This window comes from Capra hircus, chromosome 8 (genome assembly GCF_001704415.2).
Source record: "Capra hircus breed San Clemente chromosome 8, ASM170441v1, whole genome shotgun sequence".
Classification (NCBI taxonomy): Eukaryota; Metazoa; Chordata; class Mammalia; order Artiodactyla; family Bovidae; genus Capra; species Capra hircus.
Genome location: NC_030815.1, coordinates 63,267,554 through 63,286,662, shown reverse-complemented (window position 1 = coordinate 63,286,662; position 19,109 = coordinate 63,267,554). Strand labels below are relative to the sequence as shown.

The 19,109-nt window shown below is 46.0% G+C and overlaps 1 protein-coding gene across 2 annotated transcripts in view; it reads left to right on the top strand.

Moving 5' to 3' along the window:
• Nucleotides 1-19,109, top strand: part of GABBR2 (gamma-aminobutyric acid type B receptor subunit 2) — a 372,146-nt gene that overhangs the window by 122,662 nt on the left and 230,375 nt on the right. The window lies entirely within an intron of this gene.

The following is a 19,109-nucleotide window of genomic DNA, read 5'->3' as shown; positions in this document are numbered from 1 at the left end:
TGGTTCCTAAATTGCCAGGTTCAGGCCTCCCCTGCTCTTTTCTGGATGATTGCACAGCCTCCCACTGTCCTCACCTCCTGGCCTGATTCTCTGTCCTGTCCTGGCCAACACAGTGGGTCTTCCAAGGGTAGCCCTGACACCATCACTGTGTGTTTGAGATATATCAGTGACTCCCTAGCACGACTTTCAGGGGCATTGACATCCAGCTAGTCCTCCTATCCAATCTCATCTTCTATCCCTGCCACTCACTCCATGTACAACCCACCTTTCCTTAAGTACACCCAAGACCTTCAGGCCTCAGAGTCCTGCTCTAGCTATTTCCTTAACCAGGTGATCCAGACCTCCTTCTCCCACTGAAATTATTTGGTCTGCTAAGGCTGCCTTTCTCCTTGGTTAAGCCTTTCCTGGCGGTTTTGGCTGTTACTTACTCTTTACACTGGCAAATGTTATACAGACAGATGTTCCACCAGTGAGTATATGGTCTGTTGCAGGTGAAAATCACCGGTGCTAACTCTTATTTGGAATGTGAGAGAAAAATATAAAAAATGCGAACCTAGGATGAGTGGTGGCCCAGGCACATGTTTTATTTCTCTGCTTCATCCATCCATCCACCATCCATTCCTCCATGCAACAAATATAACACAACTTACTATGTGCCTGGAATTTGGGTAGACACTGGGGATATAGTGTTGGATAGGACAGGCATGGTTCCTACCCTTTCAGAGCTTGCATTCTAGGAGGGAGGCAGGCAGTAAGAAAATAAACAAGTAAGTAGTAATAATACTAAGAGCAATACTTGTATAGTATGTATGTTGGACTTGCAACGTATCAGACACCGTTCTGAGCCTGTATTTTCATTAACTCATTTACTCACTAAAACTGCTCTATGCTGTCGGTACTATTAGTATTCCATTTTATGGATAAGGAGACCGAGGCACACAGAGGCTAGATAACTTGCCCAAGGACCCACGACTCATAGGTAATACAGTCAAGATTTAAACTCAGGCAGTTTGACCCTTGAAATAAGATTGGGGTAAGGAAACGGCTAGAATAGAGTTAAACAGGGTGAGGGGATAAACAGTGGCTGTTTCCTCCACAGGAAAGGCCCCTCGGAGGAGCTTAGACTTGAAGGGCGAGAAGGGATTGGTTGGATGAGGTCAGGATGTAATAGCAAATGCAGACAGCCTGTGAGGGGAACGAACCTGGCTTGTTGGGGGAACAGCCAAGAGGTCACTGGGGCTGGAGTGTGGGAGTGGTGGGTGGGGAGTCAGGGTGGTGAGAATGAGAATGAAGGGGTGGGCAGGAGCCAATCCCCAGGGAAGCCTGGTTTCATTCTGTTCATGGGGATTAAAGTCCTCTGTGAGTCCAGCCCGGGGTGTATGGGGTGCTGAGGGTAGAGCCCCACGCTGGTGGCCCAGAGGGGAGGGAGGCAGCAGTGGCAGAACTGTGACAAGGGAAGGGCGGGTTCCCAAGGGAGAGCCACCCACTCAGCCAGCCCTGGGTTCAGGAGGGCTTCTCAGGGGAGGTGACGTGGAACTGGCTGTGAGGGAGGAGAGGGCGTTGAACAGCTGGAGACGTGGAGGAGAGCGCTGCTGGCAGAGGAAACTGGGCAGGCAAAAGCGGGAGGTGGGAAGGAACGTGGGCTCGGGGAGCAGTGAGTCATTCACTGTGGCCGGAGCAGGCCACGCTGAATGTGGGCGGATGCAAGCGTGGCTGAGGCCGGGAAAGCAGCTCAGCGTGCTTTGGTGCAAACCTAGCCACATGATGGGACCCAGCGCGGTTCAAGTGTGCCGAGGGCCCCTGGCTTCCCGGGGGGCACCTGTCTGTGGTGCTGCAGACAGCCTTGAGACCTTAGTGGAGTCAAGAACCTTCTCTGTCCTTGAGCAGGCTCTCCCCAGCTCCCAGGAGCACGCCGGACTCCTGCTGGTTGTGCCAGGTGCTGCCTCTCTGAACCTCAGCCTTCCCCGTGTACAGCAGGGCAGTAAGAAGATGGGCCTCACAGGGCTGCTGTGTGGGCCAAACTATTAAACAGGGATTAGAACTGTGCCCCGGCATGTCCTCAGCAATAAGGGTTTCTTGCTTTATTGTTGTCGACACTCCTGCCCCGCCTTCTGCTGCTCCCAGAGTTGAATATCCACTTGAATACCCTCACTTCATAGTGTTCCTTGTCTTTCCTGAAACGTTGTTCCCACCACCTGAAATATCCCATTCTCCCGTGACCTATATGCCAAGACCGATCCAGTCTCAGAGATCCAGATTAAATGCTGCCTCTTCTAGAAAGCCTTTCCTTATTGCACTATCTAAAGTAGCCATGCTGGAAATTCTTTTCCTCCTTTCCCCTGTTTATTTCTAGCAGAGCATGTACACCGCCCACCCCACCCCAAGCCCCTCTGCCTTCCCTCCTCTTAGAACTTTGCAGATATGGGGACATATTTAGTTGGGCTGTGAATTCCTTGAGGACAGAAAACGGGCCTGCGTTACTCCTGTTTCTTCTGGTGCCTCTCACTTCACAGACCTTATTAGGTGTCTGTTGAATAGAGGGAGCGAGGCTGGGAGGGATGGAAGGATCTGCAGATGGATGTTTTGCCTCGACATGAGAGACCAAGTTCCCTGGAAAAGCCTCATCCAGAGAGGAATCCAGGAGCTTCCTGGCCTTCTCATAGCCTCACTTGGAACTGTCTGCCCCTCAGAATTCTCTAGGAGCTGCAGGAGCAACCACAGTGTTGCACACTCCTGGCTTGGCAGCTAGTAGCTCTGCGGCCTTAGCATGCACAAGAGGGCCTCTGGCCTAGAGAAGCTAACAAGACAAGAAGTGGGTTATGAGGTGGGGGCTGTGTTATTTATTGCTTCCCTGATGGCTCAGTGGGTAAAGAATCTGCCTGCAATGCAGGAGACACAGGAAACGCTGATTCGATCCCTGGGTCAGGAAGATCCTCTAGAGGAGGAAATGGCAACCCACTCCAGTATTCTCGCCTGAAAAATCTCATGGACAGAGGAGCCTGGTGGGTCCATAGGGTTGCAAGGAATCGGATAAGACTGAAGCGACTTAGCACTCATACATACAATGCAGAAACAGTATATCTGTGGTATCACAATTTCATGAGTGTGGTGGAACTGGGAAAATTACAGGTTTCTTAGGAGAATGATAATGAAAAAAAGATTGAGGAATGTATATGGTTCTACATCACTTCCATATCACATACCGTGTTCCATTAATAAATGAATTACACTGTGTGGAGAATAGTCTATCCTGTATCCAGGTGTTTCCTACTAGACTATAAGCTTCTTGGGGGCAGAGGACTCTTGTTTTCTTCATCTCCTAGTTACCAGTGCCTAGCACAAGGCCTGCCTGGTACCAAGTAGGTCCTCACAGAGTGCTAAACTGAACTAAGTGCGGGGAATAGGCTGAGGAGTCTGAAACCCTCCACGGCAAGTTTCTCACAATGTGGACTTGACCATGAAGAGGCCAAGGACTTGGGAGAACAGTGCAGATCCTCGGCCTCCAGCTCAGCAGAAGCCCTCTGCATTGTCCACAGGGTGATTCTCGTCCTCCATCCCCCGCTGCCCTAGGCATCTGCTACCAGACTCTGGGGCAGATCCAGGGCTCCAGCTGTGCATGGGTGAGGGACACCAAGGGGCTAAGAACTGGGTAGTGCCCAGCAATTTGGAGAGTTCCAGGGACCTGAATCACAGGGTGAGCTCAGAATAGACTTCTCCCAGCCTGAGAAGCCAGGCAAGAAGGAGGTAGGAACAAAGATGTGGGTCCCGATGGAGAGTAGCTCTGGAGGATTTCTGCACCCGCTGCTCTTGGAGAACACAGCCCCATTTGCTGTGGATTGGATTCTGGGGCCGCCTGCCCCCTCCCCCGCCCCGAGGCTGAGTTTGAAAAGATGGTGGGTGAGTGAGTCTGCTGTCGCTCAAGGGATTTGATCAATCCCTTAACTTATTCAAAACTGGGCTCTGAAACAGAGTTTCACAAATGGGAAAATGCATGTAATTTGTGTAATTGAAAAGGAGCTCTGACTGCCCTTTGGGGGAACAATGCTTGCTGGACAGAGACAGTCTGGAATGCACAATCAGTTGTTTCTGTTTCCTGGTGCTACAAAAATAGAGATTTGCGCCACAAAGGGGTGAAAATTCACCCTGGTGCTAAAATCAGTCAAATTTAACTTTTGCCTTTTGCTGGGCTTCTTGATTCATGGTTGCTGCATCGAGAGGCTAATAGTGTTTAAGTCCTGATGTGAGTCACTGGGAGCATCAGCTCCTCCAGCTAGAGGGGAGGATCTTCGTGGAGTCCAGGGCAGGCAATGCGGGCTCTGTCCCTGTCCTCCTGGTCAGATCCCACTCAGGGTGTGGGCTCACATCTGGGCCTCAATTCAGTGGAAACCCTCCAGTGCATAGCCTTAGGGGCATCTGGGGAGGGTAGAGTTCTGGCTGTTGGAGAACAGCACGTTCAGACTGGATAGCCTGCAGGGCGCTGGGGAGGACAGAGGAGTCCTAGTCGCTCGAGCTGCATGGCTCTTTGAGAGACTTTGCCGGGTTTCTGAGATGTGGGTGGGGAGATGCAGGGGCATGGCTGAAGTGAGAGGGAAGCAGGGCTTCCCTGCAGTCATGCCCTTGCTGCTGGAGGCCTCGGGCATGGAGCAGGCTTCCTGGCTGTGAAGTAGTGAGTTCCCTCTTGCCCAGTTTCCCCGAACATTCTGCTCTCATCCAGTCCTACTGTTAGGGAGATTTAATACCCAGAGTAGGCATACACCAGGTTGCTGCTGTCACACTATATGGTGAGCATCGTTTATGAGGGCCAAGGATGTGCTCGTGTTAATGCAAATTTCCAGGCTCCACGCTGAGCAGGTCCAGGTTAAGGGATTCATCACATCCTTCAAGGACTGTGGACCCCACTCTTCATCCCCACTGTCATTTCAGGTGATACAGATGCAGTTGGTTTCTGAGAACTTGCTAGGCCAGGTGATCTCTAAGTCCTGCTTGTTTCCCAAACCTCAGAACACTGACGAGTGCTGCTGGTTCACACAAGTTTAATTTACACAGCCCCGGTTGGAAAGAGGACATGGAGGAGACAGCAGGGGCTGCTGCTGGGGCCAACATCCCAGGACAAAGCCCACAGCCCATGGCGTGGCAAGAAGTTCTCCTTCATCTCGCCCCTCTGTTTGTCACCCACCTGCTCCTTCATCCAGCGGCCACTTGGTCCCTCCGCCTGGCAGAGCTTGCTCATTCTTCCAGATGCAGTTTGGCTGCTTCTTCCTCTGTGAAGCTTCCTGTTCCTTCCCCTGTGCTCCCTTACCTGCATAGTCTTCCCTTGGCATTTGCTGCCTTGTGGCTGCACCTCCCTCCACCCCCTGCCTCAAGCAGCCGGAGGGCAGGGCCTGGTGTGGTCCTGACTCAGATCTTGAGTGGTCCCTGGAGCTGGATGCCTGACTTCTGCACCTTAGGCTCATCCCTAATGATGAGGGCAGACTTGGACTCAGACTCAGAGGGACCTGAGGGCTTTCCAGCTGCAGCCCTTTGGTAAAAGGATGTGAAGGGACATCTGAAATGATCTCTGGCTTGGCTTTAGCCCATATCTCCCATTTCTGGCCCTGATGCTCTGTAACTGATATGCTTCCTTTGAAAATGTTTTCAGACCTGCTCAGAATCCTTTCCTTGGAGATCTGAAGGTGGCTAGCTTCTGACTCTGCCTTGCACAGTTTTGGAGACATTCTATAAACCTCCCCCCCAGTGTAGTCTGTCCCCCTGAAAGCACGGAGCCTGGGGATGAGTGGGAGGATTTGGAGCTGGGTGGGAAAGATGGAGGCAGGGTAGCTTGAACAAGAGATGGAAGCAAAGCCAGCAAAAATGCAAGAGATGTGGCCAGAGAGGGTTCACACCCTGAGACCAGGACAAAATTCTTTCTAGGGAGTGAGATGATAGTTGCCTCAGCTTGCAGACAGAAATAGTCTCGCTGATGAAAATACAGTCAGGTTCCTGAAGGGATAAAGGGCTGCTCGCTGGAAAACGCAAACACTCTTTCGTCAAGAACCGTATCCCGCAGAGCCTGTCCTTTAAAAGGCAGCTGGAGCAGATTATTAAATTGTAGATGCGTTTCTCCTGGCACTGTCCCAAGCCTCCCCTCAGCAGGCAGCCCACCCTGCCCCTTGGACGGCCCCAACACTCCCTCGAGAACCTTCCTGGGCAGGACCATTTCAGTTTGTGTGATGGGGCGGTCTCCTTGGCAGAGCTCTCGTGAGGGAGTGGAGGTGAGGAGGGCATGTGAACCGGAGAACCCCGACTGTGTAAATGTTGGCACATTTAGGACTTGATTTCTGAAAAATCTGAATCATGCTTGGTTTTGACATTAAAAAAACAAATCTGTGAAAACTCTAAATCAGGCCCTTTGCTATTTACTGAATTCTAGCATAGCTCTAAACTGTTGGTCAATGCCATTTCTGTTAGAGGAACAGCAAATTTGTCATCTGACTTGATTTTCTCATGTGATTATCTTATGAAAGCTGTTGGTTGCCTGAGAAATCAAGAGATTGTTTCTTACTTAGCTGTGGTTTGTGGACTTTGATATGTATTCATAGAAAGGCATCAGGTTTTAGCAATCACTGGGTCCAGTCTCCCCACTGTATAGACTGGGAACAGAGGCCCACAGTGGGTAGGATCTTAACCAAGTTTTCACAGCAAAGCTAGATCCCATGGCTCATTCTCTAGAGCTTTGTAATTACCCCCTGGTCTTATTTTCTCTTTCTCAGCCTCACTTTTCTCTCTCATGTAAAATGGAAATAGCAAAGTAGCCTCATATGTTCTGTACAGCTGTGAGAATCAATGAAGGTGTTTCCTTTTTTAGCTGAAAGCACCTTTAGAGATTGCGAAACAGTTGCTGCTCTTATGATGTCATGATGTGACAATGTCACAGTGTGAGGGACTCCTCCCAGAAGCAGACCTCTGATGATAGCCCCCATTTTGCGTCAACAGCAAAGGTTATTTACTCTGGCACTGCAGACCCGAAACAAAGGCATAGCGGGCAGGATAGGGGTTCTTCAGCAAGACACTCAAGGTGCACATGACTCTGCTTCTCAGCCCCCTAGGGTCAAAATCCAACAGGCCGGAATCCTGCCACTGCCCAGCCCACGTGACTGCCACGCCCTTGCCATGGAGTGGGCAATGGGAACTGTGGACCTGATTGAAAACCACTTAGGAGCCATGGCGTGCTTAGGCATGGCTAGGAACTTTGCTGCTGCTGCATGGCTCTCTAAGAAAGAGAATGGAGGCCAATAATCCAGGGCGGGTTGGAGCCATTTCTTGGCGCTGGTCTCCAGAGGGGCCATTTAGCACATTAATAATCTATGAGATGCTTCCACCTTCTGGATTCATTAAACAAAAGAAAGAAAGAAAGGTGGGGGAGGAGAAAGAGAAGAAATATTAAAAGCGTGCACTATGGGCTGTGTGGAGGGGGGCGGGGAAACCCTGAGGACTGGAGATTACGGATGGCCCTTCATGGCAGTGACATCGGAGGCCTGGTGCAGTAAAGAAAGGTTCTGAGAGCACGTAGAGGGTCGTTTATGAGGGGAGCGAAGGTTTCCAGCTCTTGGTTTACATGCAGATGGGTGGGAGGAAGTATGAGCCCTCAGCCAGGATCCTGGCAGAGCCCATTGATAGTCTGTGGGGAAAGGAAAGTGCTCTGTTTCCATTCATTCATGCTCATATTTACTTATTCATTCCTTTATTTAACAAGTGCAGCGCCTGCTGTGCACTCTCCCAGACTAGGGCAAATTCCACTGCTCAATGCAGCTACCCCAGGACAGGTGGTATTGGCAGAAGAGCAGTTAGGCTTGGTAGCCAGAACAGAGGCCAGGAATCTAGAAGCTCTGGGTCTTTGTCCCTCCTATGTCTCTCACTGACAGTAGGCTTGGGCAAATCGGCAGGCTCCTAGAACTCATCTGTGAAATGGGCTAACTAAACCTGCCCTTCTGGGGCCACTGAGAGCATCAGGTAGGACAGGGAAGGTGGAGCAGGTGATGGCCCTTTTCAGACTGCAGCCCCTATAGATGAAGATTCATGTTACCATTACTGATGCTTTGGCATCTGAAATGCCAGCCAGGCCCCAGGCAAGGAGGAACTCCTTGAGAAACTGTGTCTCCATTTGTCTCCAGGTTAAAAGTTTTGTGGGTGAAATGAACTATCACAAACCGGGAAGGTGATTCAGAACAGTGAGATTAAAACAGAGACCCTGCAGGAGAGGCCAAACAAGCCCAAGGCATCTGTAAGCAATGTGCATACCCTCTTTCCTGGTTGAGTTTTCAGAGAAGCAGAAGTGAAGAGCACGATGTTATCGAATGCATGGCGGTTTCCAGTCTATTCCTGCCAACGACCCAACCCATATCTTTCTTGTCCATCTGCTAAAAGATTCAATTCAGGGTTCTGACCCCCATTTTTAATTCAAGACCACGGTATCTAAAGTAATATCAGTTCCCAGCGTGTAACTCCAATGGCTTCATTGTTGATGCGTCTCTCACCGCCTGGAAATATGCTGGGTGTAAATAATTCATTCTAAATAAATAAATTACTCGCACTGCTTATGGTACGGCTGATGCTGCTAGGAAGCAGCACAACTGCACATTATGTTGAGCCGAGTCTGGAATTACAAGTTGAATCTGGAAAGAACTGGAAAGGGAATCATAAAAGGAAGTCCCTCCAGGAGGACCAGCATGTAAAACAGGGTGACAGGACAAAGCACATGTGTGCTCCATCGTGTCCGACTCTTTGTGACCCCATGGACTGTAGCCCACTAGGTTCTTCTGTCCAGGGGACTCTCCAGGCAAGAACGCTGGAGTGGGTTGCCATTTCCTTCTCCAACGCATGAAAGTGAAAAGTGAAAAGGAAGTTGCTCAGTTGTGTCCAACTCTTCGCGACCCCATGGACTGCAGCCTTCCAGGCTCCTCCATCCATGGGATTTTCCAGGCAAGAGTACTGGAGTGGGGTGCCATTGCCTTCTCCGGATTCAGGCTGAGGATCCGCTTTTGGAATGTCAGAGCGGAAATGCAGTTGCAGTAGCGTTCTCAGCTCCTCTGGACATCCCTGCAGTCAGCATCAGGGACCACAGGGCTCTTGTCAAACTGTGCTGCTCGAGCCTTAGTGTGACAGGCTGACCTGGGAGGCTCTTTCAGCCATGGTGGCCAGGAGCCCAGAGGGGACCTGTGGTTCCACACAGGGAACAAAGGAGAGGGCACTGGCTCAACACAAGGACTCCTGGCTGGCCATCCTGGGCCTGCCGTCTTCAGCTGGATGGCTTTATGCAAACCACCTCCCCTTGCTGGAGCCTGAGCATCCTATCTGTGATTGTCTGCTTTCCTCCCAGGACGGTAGTGACACTCATGTGGGGCAAAGCCTAGAATGCTTGGTTGCTCTGAGGCCAAAAAAAACAGGGTTTGTGTTACAGTGTGGCACTGACGGCCCCTTCCTAGTCCTGTTTGATAAGATGGGCTTGTGCCCATTTGTACAGATGAGGATACGGAGGCCCAGAGGGGCTGACGTGCTTGGTCAACTCTTAATAATAGTGGTGTTTTTCTTGGGCTTTGGTCACATGGGCTGGGATTCCCATCCAGGCCCTGGCACTTGTTAGCAGGTGGTCATGGACAGAGAACCCTGGCGTGCTGCAGTCTATGGGGTTGTAAAGAGTCAGACACGACCAAGCGACTGAACTGAGCTGTTTGGCAGATAATTTAGCCTTTCCCATGCTCGGCTCCTCGTTCGAGACCTCGGTGTGCTGAGCTGGCTGGTTGTAAGATGACCTGACATGATCCATGCTCATACTCCTTCAAGGACCAGGGCACCCACACGGCCTCCTGCTCTGACTCCCAGCTAGGGGCAGGGCTGTGGGGTCTGGGCCGGCTCCCTCCTCAGTGCATCCGTTTCTGGGCCCCTATCATCAACAGAGAGGGGTGGGCCAGCTGATGGGCCAGATAACCTTGGTAATGTTGTGTCCTGATTCTCTGTATCTCCTGTGGCTCAGAGCCATCAGCACCTGCCTTCACTCTGGTAGCTTCCCTCCTGGGCCCTGCATGCAATTCCCTCCCCCAGGGGCTCACAGCCTGGGGCCTGGTTCCCCTGCCATTTCTAAGCAGCTTACCACTTAGGTGTGGCAGCGTGCCCCAGAGCTCTCCAGGCAGAGAACCCTGCACTACAAGGGGAAGGGAGTGACCCCAGAGAGGTGAGACAGCCTGCATGAGGTCACACCACAAATGGTGACAGAGCTGCGGGGCCAGCATTCTGTTGGGTCTCCCTCTCTTCCTTCCCCGCATGCTGAGGGATAGAACCTGCTCTCTGCAGCTCCCAGGCCCTTGCCTACGCTGTGTCCACTGCTCATGCCCTCTCGATTCCCCTCTGCACCTGGCAGAGTCCTCTGCATTTTCTGATATTTAGTTCAAGTGCCGTCTCCTTGCAGATCTCTGATCTTCCCCAACCTGCTCCAGCTGCAGGAGCTCCTTGCCACCTCTCTTTGCCTTTTCTTCACTTATTTCATCTCTGCCATTTCTTCAGTAGGTCGCAGTTCTCTGATGAGGACTGCGTGTTACCCACCGCACTGTGAACTCCTTCTGTGAACTCCTTGAGTCCTGGCTGTACCCAAAGGACCTTGCATAGGACCTGGCACTTAGTCGGTACTCAGAAAGCATGAGTGAACACATCTGGGTGGCATGTTACAAAATCAATTTGCAGTACCACTGGTCTACATTTCAATGGCCTTGGCTATGGGGCAGGCACAGTTCTAAACACTGTTCATAAATGAGCTCATTTTCTCCACACACCAACCCCACGAGCTGGACACACTCTCCTCATTTCACAGATGAAGAGACAGAGGCACAGAGAGCTTGAGTGTCTTGCCAAGGGATTGCCGGCATGAAGTAGCTGTGAGCCTGTGCTGGCATCCACTGGTGCACTGCCTCTCACAACTTCATCCAGTCCTCAGGGCAACACTGTGGGGAGGGAAGAACGGGTGTCATCCTAGTGAGGCAGAATGAGGAAAATGAGATGCAAAGAGAAAGACTTTCCCTGCTTCCTGCTGCGAGCAGACCTCTGGGTATAGGAGTAGGGGCTCCCTCCATGTCTCTGGGGTTCCTCCTCAGCCCAACTTGCCTGTCAGCAGATGACGACCCAGGCTGGTGTGAGTCTCTGTGCAGACCTGTGTTCTCCTTGTAAATCATTCATGATGTGCACACACACACACACACACTTTTAGACCTATTACTCATCCAGTAACTTGTTGTATATAAAAAATGAATGGTTCCTTTGAACTCAGAAAATAGATGGACTGGTTGTCATAAAAATCAATAACATGCTAAGTATTTCAAGCATATAGTACTTAGAGCTCTACTCTTGGTGGTTTTGTAATGAATGGCTTGATTTTTTTTTTAAATAGAGCATAGCCTACTTTCATTTTGAATTATACAGAAGGCTTTTGCCTTGAATCTGTTTACTAAGAAGATTAAATAATTGATTATTTCCCTGATGCCGAGGTTGAGCCTTATTCAGTAGGAAGCACTCAACTTAAGGAAAACAATCTGAGGTCAGGTGATTATTGAGACATTATGCCCAGATGCAGATATAGGCATCATTTTCTCAAACTTCCCCCAGCTTCCCACACAAACTGTTACATGGCTTTGCATAACCAAAAGACAGCTCCCTTCTTGTCCTGGGTTTCTTCAAAAACCCCAGGTGCCTTGCTAGAGTAATGGGTGCCCAGACCTTCAGCACAGCAAAGCAGCCCCAGCTTGACCCTGCACCCACACTAGCAAGAAGGGATCTTTGCTCAGTTCTCAGTTTCAACACCACTTCTCTGCAAAGCCTTTCTAGGCAGATCACAGCCTCCAATAGACACGTCCATGGCACCTGCCTCTCCCAGCCCTGCAACATCATCGCAGGTTCAGTTCCTGGTTCAGTGTTGAGCCTGCCTGAGTGCTGTCAGCTCCCTTCATGAGGGTGAGGTCACATCTCCTTTGCTGGCACTCCTGGAATCCCAGAGCCAGCATGTGGCCTGGAATACAGGAAAACCTCCAAGGACTCCTTGTTTGTTTTTGTTTGGGAGTTCCTTCTTTCTTAATCTCTCACTTTTAGGAAAGTAACATTGTGAATTCATGGATTTTTAAAAATATATTAAATGGACTGTATTCCAATCAGTTGCAGACATTTTTTTAATAGAGACATTAAAGCCGTTTTCCTTCTCTATTTATGTTTCTGATTTTCCTCCAAATTTTCTTTCCAGCTTTTTATTTTGAAAAAGTTCAAACCCATCAAAAAAGTTAAAAGCGAGTACAGTGAGCCTCATACACCCTTCATGTAGATTCTCCAGTTGTTTGCATTTTGCCTTATGCATTTCCCTATCCCTCTCTCTCCCTCTGCCTGACCCTGCCACTACTCTCTTATTTTTCATTAAAGCACTTGATGATACTTTGCAGAGGCAATATTTCATCCCCAAATATGTCAGCATGAATTTCCTAAGAGCAATTATATTCTCTTATTTAACAATAGTATAATTATCACATCTAAAAAACTAACAGTGATACAATAATGCTACCTAATTTATGGTCTGTATTCAAATTATCCAACTTGTCCCCAAAATGTCCCTTTTGCCATTTATTTGTCAAGGTAGGTGGGAAGGGATCAAGGGTCCAGCTGGGAGGATGTGTTATGTTATGTGCTTAGTCTCTTTAACCTAGAACATTCCTCCTACTTTGGTGGGAGTTGCGGTGGGGGATGCTTTTGGGATATTGACCTTCTTGAAAATCCCAAGCTAGTTATTTTATAAAATGTCCCACAAGACCAGAATCTGAATTTGTTTCTTCACAATTAGATTCTTTTTTTTTTTATTTTAAAATCTTTAATTCTTACATGCGTTCCCAAACATGAACCCCCCTCCCACCTCCCTCCCCATAACATCTCTCTGGGTCATCCCCATGCACCAGCTCCAAGCATGCTGTATCCTGCATCAGACATAGACTGGCAATTCAATTCTTACATGATAGTATACATGTTAGAATGTCATTCTCCCAAATCACCCCACCCTCTCCCTCTCCCTCTGAGTCCAAAAGTCCATTATACACATCTGTGTCTCTTTCCCTGTCTTGCATACAGGGTCGTCATTGCCATCTTCCTAAATTCCATATATATGTGTTAGTATACTGTATTGGTGTTTTTCTTTCTGGCTTACTTCACTCTGTATAATCGGCTCCAGTTTCATCCATCTCATCAGAACTGATTCAAATGAATTCTTTTTAACGGCTGAGTAATACTCCATTGTGTATATGTACCACAGCTTTCTTATCCATTCATCTGCTGATGGATATCTAGGTTGTTTCCATGTCCTAGCTATTATAAACAGTGCTGCGATGAACATTGGGGTACATGTGTCTCTTTCAATTCTGGTTTCCTCGGTGTGTATGCCCAGCAGTGGGATTGCTGGGTCATAAGGTAGTTCTATTTGCAATTTTTTAAGGAATCTCCACACTGTTCTCCATAGTGGCTGTACTAGTTTGCATTCCCACCAACAGTGTAGGAGGGTTCCCTTTTCTCCACACCCTCTCCAGCATTTATTGCTTGCAGATTTTTGGATCGCAGCCATTCTGACTGGTGTGAAGTGGTACGTCATTGTGGTTTTGATTTGCATTTCTCTAATAATGAGTGATGTTGAGCATCTTTTCATGTGTTTGTTAGCCATCCATATGTCTTCTTTGGAGAAATGTCTATTTAGTTCTTTGGCCCATTTTTTGATTGGGTCGTTTATTTTTCTGGAATTGATGTGCAGAAGTTGTTTCTATATTTTTGAGATTAGTTGTTTGTCAGTTGCTTCATTTGCTATTATTTTCTCCCATTCAGAAGGCTGTCTTTTCACCTTGCTTATATTTTCCTTTGTTGTGCAGAAGCTTTTAATTTTAATTAGATCCCATTTGTTTATTTTTGCTTTTATTTCCAGTATTCTGGGAGGTGGATCATAGAGGATCCTGCTGTGATTTATGTCTGAGAGTGTTTTGCCTATGTTCTCCTCTAGGAGTTTTATAGTTTCTGGTCTTACATTTAGATCTTTAATCCATTTTGAGTTTATTTTTGTGTGGGGTGTTAGAAAGTGATCTAGTTTCATTCTTTTACAAGTGGTTGACCAGTTTTCCCAGCACCACTTGTTAAAGAGATTGTCTTTACTCCATTGTATATTCTTGCCTCCTTTGTCAAAGATAAGGTGTCCATATGCGTGTGGATTTATCTCTGGGCTTTCTATTTTGTTCCATTGATCTATATGTCTGTCTTTGTGCCAGTACCATACTGTCTTGATGACTGTGGCTTTGTAGTAGAGCCTGAAGTCAGGCAAGTTGATTCCTCCAGTTCCATTCTTCTTTCTCAAGATTGCTTTGGCTATTCGAGGTTTTTTGTATTTCCATACAAATCTTGAAATTATTTGTTCTAGTTCTGTGAAAAATGTTGCTGGTAGCTTGACAGGGATTGCATTGAATTTGTAAATTGCTTTGGGTAGTATACTCATTTTCACTATATTGATTCTTCCGATCCATGAACATGGTATATTTCTCCATCTATTAGTGTCCTCTTTGATTTCTTTCATCAGTGTTTTATAGTTTTCTATATATAGGTCTTTAGTTTCTTTAGGTAGATATATTCCTAAGTATCAGTTTGGGCAAGGTGAAGCTACATTTTTTAAATCAGTGCAGCGTGTTAGGAGGCCCACGTGTGAACTCTTATCAGTGATGCTAAGTTTGATCACTAGGTTAAAGTGGTATCTGCTACATTTATTGTAACAATACCTTTTCCCCTTAGTAATTTTGATGTAATCTGTGGGGTGAAACTTTGAGACCATGTGAATATCCTGTCCCCCATGATCTTTGGTTTTAGCATCTGTTGATGGTCCTTGCCTGAATCATTGTTAATTATATTGGGGTTGCAAAATGGTCATTTTCTAGTTCTATTTTTCCTTCCACATTTAAGCTGATATTCTTATCTACAAAAGAGTGTTCCCTTTTGACCATTTTTCTCCTTCCTCCTGCCCGCTTCTCTCCCTTCCTCCTTTCTCTGCTGTCAGTCTGGGTGCTTACTATTTTACCTGCCTTAGCCGGAGAAGGCAATGGCACCCCAACTCCAGTACTCCTGCCTAGAAAATCCCATGGACGGAGGAGCCTGGAAAGCTGCAGTCCATGGGGTCACTGAGGGTCGGACATGGCTGAGTGACTTCACTTTCACTTTTCACTCTCATGCATTGGAGAAGGAAATGGCAACCCACTCCAGTGTTCTTGCCTGGAGAATCCCAGGGACAGGGGAGCCTGGTGGGCTGCCGTCTGTGGGTCTCACAGAGTCGGACATGACTGAAGTGACTTAGCAGCAGCAGCAGCAGCAGACTTGGAGTTAGCTATTTCTCCCAACAGCCCTGATTCTTTCTGATGGGGAATCATGTTTTCAAACTAAGACCTGCATGCTAGGCATGCTCATTGCCACTGGGATTCACTGCTTCTAGGTTTTTTCAGTGAACTCAGGTTCCAACTATAATTTTTAATGTTTTGAGCAAAAAAATGTTTAATTTGAATCTGACCATCAGAAGATAATCATGCAAATATAGGACATCCTACAATTCACCTGGCCTGGATTCTTCCAAGAAGTTAATGTTGCAGAAAACAAGAACAGTAGCAGAAGGGCAGAGCACTGGTTTAGATGAAAAGAGACTGAAAAAAATACATAATAATCAAAGGCAAGGCTCATGTGTCGATGGGATCCTGAATGTTTAAAATGTAAAGGGCATATTTGGGAAATTGAAGAAATCTGAACGTGGACTATTCATTAGATAATACTGAATTACTGTTCGTTTTCATTAGTGTGATAATAATGCTGTAATGATACAGGAGAATGTCATTATGAGGAGATGCATTCTGAACTATTTAGGAGTGAACTGTCAAAATGTCTCTAAGTTAACTTCAAATGTACTGAAAACAGAAATGTATCTGTATGTATACGTATGTCTGTGTGCATATATGTTCATATATATGTATGTATTTATAGAGAAAAAGCAGACATGGGAAATGGTGAGTGCTGAAGGACATATGATATTCATTGTACTGTTTCTTCAACTTTTTTGTAGGTTTGAATATTCTCACAATAAAAAGCTATGAATCTGTGTGGGGTTTGGGGTGGGGAGAGACTATAGCCCTCCTTATTTAGTCAATAAAGATGTGTCCAAAAGTCCCTTTACAGATTTTTCTCCATGTGATTACATTAGCAGCTTTATATACTTAAAAAAAAATTTTATATACTCTAAAGTGCCTTTATTTTCAATTTTCAGGGTTTGATGTTTTTCCTATTGATAATTAATTTTATTTTAAAACTATAAACAAATTTTTAAATTAAATTTTAAAAATTAATTTACATTTAATTAAATTAATTTAACTTTCCTGTGATTGATGTTTCCTGTTAGGTGCATTCCAAACTAACCTATCTAGAGTTACTGTTTCTCAGATCCTCTCTTACTAGGCTGTGATTGCAAAATGTGGTTTAAGGCATTTTAAAATATTTATTTCTCTCCTTCATCTGAATAATTGTACCATTTCAGCTTATCCTGCAATAGTTTCTTGGAGAATTCCAGCTAACACACAGTCTTTGTACATATCCAGTTGGATGAGTTCAGTGTCGTTAATTTCAGTTGAATTTGATTACAATTTATTGAATTGCTTCAAAACAGATAGATGTGTGTTTAAGTGCCTTATTTTTGGTGTTATGTTTTAAATTGATTGTATGACCTCTGGGAAAGCGTGTAAAGTGTTTACAACTTATATGACTCTATAGTCAAGATTATTCGACAAGCAGAGAATTCTTGGCTCCAATCTAGCATCCCTCTTATTCCATGCCACCTCTGTAGATAACAATTTTTGTTAGTTTCAAACTTATTCTTCTAGTGTTTCTTGTTGCAAATAAGCACAAATGCATGCACATGTGGGTTTATTTTTCTTTCTCCTTATATAAAAGTGAACACACTATATATATGCTATTTGGCAAGTTGCTTTCTCACTTAATTTTCCTGGAGCTTACTGTTTTATCACTACCTAAAGACATTGCTTATTCTTTTTACAGCTGCATAGCACTTCTTTGTGTGAATATACTATAATTTGTGGGCTTCTCCAGTGGCTCAGCGGTAAAGAATCAGCCTACAGTGCGGGAGCCACAGGAGACTTGGATTCAACCCCTGGGTCAGGAAAATCCCCTGGAGGAGGGCATAGAAACCCACTCCAGTATTCTTGCCTGGAGAATCCAATGGACAGAGGAGCCTGATGGGCTACAGTCCATAGGGCTGCAAAAAGTTGGACACGACTGAAGCGACTTAGCACACATGCACTGTAATTTGTACCATTTCAGGTACAAATTACAGCAGGTCCCCTATTGATGGACGTTTAGGTTGTTGCCAACCTGAATAACCTTGGTCACATGTTTTATTTGTGTGAGTGTAAGCTGGGGATGAATTCCTAGAAGTGGAATTTCTAGGTCAAAGTGAAAGTGCATCTCTAATTTTTCTAGAAAATAACAGCTTTATTGAATGAATGAGAATACTAATGAACGAACTTGATTAAGAAGAGCAGAAAGTAAAAGGCTGGTATCTAAATGGAGACTTAAAGCAATTAGACTAAATAATTCTCTTTGTGAAAGAGGCTGGCTTAAAACCCTTCTGGCGACGTCTCTAGTCCAGTGATTTTTATTTTCTCGCCTGAAGAGAGAATTTTGCCTTGGTTTGTAAATTAAGCATAGAGTTACAAAATCATGAAATTTGAGAGCTGAACTAAAAATCCACCTGGTGCAGTCTCCTTATTTTAGCAGTAAGGAACCTCAGGCCCAGAAATATAAGAGAACAGAAAGATAAAGACACAAATTTAGTTTGATTCCATCCAATTCAATGAACAGTAGGTGAAATATCTGCTTTGTAATAAGGCAAATTGTCAAATGTGAAACTGTACTACTGAGCGCCCCCAAGATAGCACATGAAAAGCATGGTTGTTCAGACCCCTGAGTGCTTTCTATCTCAACCACCTCTCCTTAAACAGAACTCTCTTAGTTTAAATGGATTTTGTTTCGCGTCTTTTATGTTATTCTGGGGCATTCAAATGTAGTCATGATGGTAAGTTGGATCAGGTGGAGGGATTGGCTGGCTGTGTGCATTCTGGCTGATGATGTGGGTGGGCATGGTTACTGAGTGTAGTCGGAAATTACATAATCATGGCGTTGGTAGCATTCTGTTTTGATTCCAAGTAGGCAGCATGGAGCAGCAAATGAGTTTAGCTCAGCCCAGCTGTGGACTTGTGCTGTGAGCCTGGGCAAGTCCCTTGTCTTCCCTGGTCCTCACTGTGTAAAATGAGGAGTTGGAAAAGTCCAGGATGGCAGATAAATTAATGAATTGGTGCCATTATTTCCCCCATCCTGTGCTAATTGCAGACATAACGAATTGATTGCCACACGCTCTTCACTGGTTTAACCCATCTCTCTTGCCAGCCACCGTCAGCCTGTTAATGATGTCACGTGGGCTCAAGCCTACTTATCATCTCTGGCTTAGATGGTTACTTAGGATTACCAGATAGATTACAGGACACTCAGTTAAATTTGAATTTCAAGTAAATAAAGAATGAGTTTTTAGTACATGTGTGTCCCCAACATTTCTAAATATGGCAACACTCTTAGGCCACTTCTACTTCTACAGATATTTCTCTTTTTTTCTACATAATTAATTTCATCTGAGAGATCCACCCTCTTTTTGGTACTTCTGATAGTGCCCATTTTCTAGTCTCGAGGTAAGAATCTAGCTCATTCTATATTGTTTAAATTCGTATTATGGTTTAATGTAGTGGAAAGTGATGAAGATTTGAGTAGGTTTTTATTTCCAAGGGCCATATATTCTTGTAAGACTGCTTAACACACCTGCAACACCATGTTTCCCAGACATCATTTAGCTGCCACTTTCTTGATTTTGCCAAATCTCCATACCACTTGTATTATTAATTTATTTAGTATTTTTCTTTAAATCAACTCAATCTTTTATTTAAATACCATGGATGGAAAATCAGGATCATTTACTAAGAACAAGTATA